This window comes from Portunus trituberculatus, chromosome 47 (assembly GCF_017591435.1).
Source record: "Portunus trituberculatus isolate SZX2019 chromosome 47, ASM1759143v1, whole genome shotgun sequence".
Taxonomy (NCBI): domain Eukaryota; kingdom Metazoa; phylum Arthropoda; class Malacostraca; order Decapoda; family Portunidae; genus Portunus; species Portunus trituberculatus.
Window position 1 is genome coordinate 27493250 of NC_059301.1, and position 2500 is coordinate 27495749.

Below are 2500 nucleotides of genomic sequence, written 5' to 3' on the forward strand. Positions count from 1 at the left end.
AAGAGAGAGAGACAGACAGACAGACAGACAGACAGATATATATATATATATATATATATATATATATATATATATATATATATATATATATATATATATATATATATATATATATATATAAAGAGAGAGAGAGAGAGAGAGAGAGAGAATAATTTTATTAACCTTTGGTTGTACCGTGTAGAAATTTAGGTCAATTCAGGTTACGTTTCGTTACGTTAGGTTAGGGTACATGCAATAATCGAGATCGTACCTTAAAGAGAAGAGGATGTTGCTCCAAAGATCTTGGGGGAGAACAGGATATGTGCTTCATGATATAGTCGTGGTGAGAAGTTACAAACCGATACTTTTCTCCGTACTTAACATCATCCCTTAATCACAATCCTTATCATCATAAAAAAATCTCTTTACAAAACTGACTCTCGGTTGATCAGAGGGTATACAAAAAGATCATTGTAAATCCAGCACATATGAATCGTGTATCCTAAGTTCACTTTTATTTCCTAATGTTTCTTCTAAATCTTTCTCTAATGATCTGCGAATCTTATTCAGCTGGTCAGAGACAATAGGTTAAGAGGTCAGTTTTTTTTTCTATATATTAATGTACGTAATAGGGTGAGAAATTTTTTATTAAAAGAAACCCATTTAAATGATAGTTCTCAGAGCAATGCCAAATATAATTATCAATAGCACAAGATAACTGTCTTGAAATCTCCCTCTTTAAAGACTTCAAGTTATAGGAAGAAGGAAATACAGAAGCAGACAGGAAGGTCTAGGAAGAGTTTACCAAGTCATGCTAAACATAGTAGGTTCGAAGAGTCTGCACTCACTTTTACTCTGTTATCCTCAGTCGTAGCTCCCCTCATTGCCAGAAAATCTTGCAAAGTTTGACAACTGACTCTCATCTGACTTAGGCAACGTTATAAAATCATGCGAATCGTAATAGTTGAGCAACAATGTTAACGTTCGCTGCATTTTATCAATATGTTCCTCCTTTAACCGCAGCTCCTTTGGTTACCTGAAAACTTGGCAAAACTTGACAACAGACTCTTAGCTGACTAGTGGCAAGATAGATAAATTATGCTAAACACAGTTAGAGTTTAGGAACCTACACCCGCTTCCACTCTATTTTTCCACAGTTACATGAAAATCTTAGCAATCCTGACAACAGTCTCACGTGATCCAAGGCAGTGTCAAAGGACCGGGATCACAGTAGGCAGAATAAGATAAAGGTGTGGTATGGTACAAATTACCAAGACTGTACACACCAAGACGATCTGAGCGGCGTGGCCTATTCATATCCCTCCTCGCTGCCTTTAATCACGAGAAGTGCTCTTTTGTCCCGGAACTTTTGAGAGCCGAAGCAGTGCAGTCAGTAAGGTGAAGAGACCATTCAGGCTCACATTAATTACGGCCAGGGGTACATTTTTTTTCCTCTCTCTCTCTCTCTCTCTCTCTCTCTCTCTCTCTCTCTCTCTCTCTCTCTCTCTCTCTCTCTCTCTCTCTCTCTCTCTCTCTCTCTCTCTCTCTCTCAATACAGGTATTACCTACCGTCATACACTCCGGGCAATATTTCAGTCTACTGAACCTCTTTAGCCAACGTCCGCTGTAACATGCATATATTTACTCTAGAAACACGCTGTGGAAATCTCATAAGCTCGTCTTTAATAAAATGTTGGCTTAATTAACAAGCTAGTGCTGGGTTGCTATCCCCACCCTCTCCTTGCTCCTGTTCAGGGACGGAGGCGAGCAAGTGAAGGAAGCAGAGGAGAGGAGACGAGAGGAAAAGCAGTGGCGGTGGTGGTAGTGATGGTAAAGCTCAGTACGGCGTCAGTAAGGCAATTGTCTTTTTCATTCATTTAATTTGAGTCTCCTCTTTTTCCTGTGTGGAGATGGAGGCCGCGAGGAGTATAAAAAAGAAAGTGCTGATCGTTATAGTACTAGCTGTAATGGAGCACATTATGGCGTTAGGGAAGAGAATAACATTTCTATATTGTCTAATTTGAGCTCATCCTTTCTTTCGCAAAGGGAGTGTTGCAGAGGGAGTGGTGGTAGTGGTGGTAGAGGTGATGGTGGAGCATAGTACGGCGTCTAGAAATAGATTTGTTTCCTTCTATCATGGTTATCAGTCACTAGAATAACAAGTGTTTATAGCATAGAGGTGGTGGTGGTGGTGGTGGTGGTTGCGGTGGCGTTGGTGGAGGACAGTACGACGTTAGGAAATACATTAGTTTATTTCTATTTGTTTTGATTATTAATAACTAGGACAATTACGTATAGCATAGAGCACTTCATTTAGTTTTGATCTTAGAGACTTCATCCTATCTATACTTTATAACAAATAAGGTTACATAGGTTTTTTTTATGACAAACATTATTATTAGTTTATGTATCATGACTTCTGTTATGTGGATATAGGGCACTTACACACATACGTACTAACTTCACACTGCGAAAGAAAAGTAAGTTAGATAGTTTGTTGTTTGTGAATTATACAGTAAAA

The 2500-nt window shown here is 38.6% G+C and overlaps 1 protein-coding gene across 2 annotated transcripts in view; it reads right to left on the reverse strand.

Annotated features, from left to right (window-relative positions):
* Positions 1 to 2215: 2215 nt before the first annotated feature.
* LOC123520839 overlaps positions 2216 to 2500 on the reverse strand; it is a 43927-nt gene continuing 43642 nt past the window's right edge. For both annotated transcript variants that reach the window (XM_045283474.1, XM_045283475.1), the window contains exon 4: positions 2216 to 2500. This exon is cut by the window's right edge and continues 1640 nt beyond it. The gene's annotated coding sequence lies outside the window, so the exon portion shown is untranslated.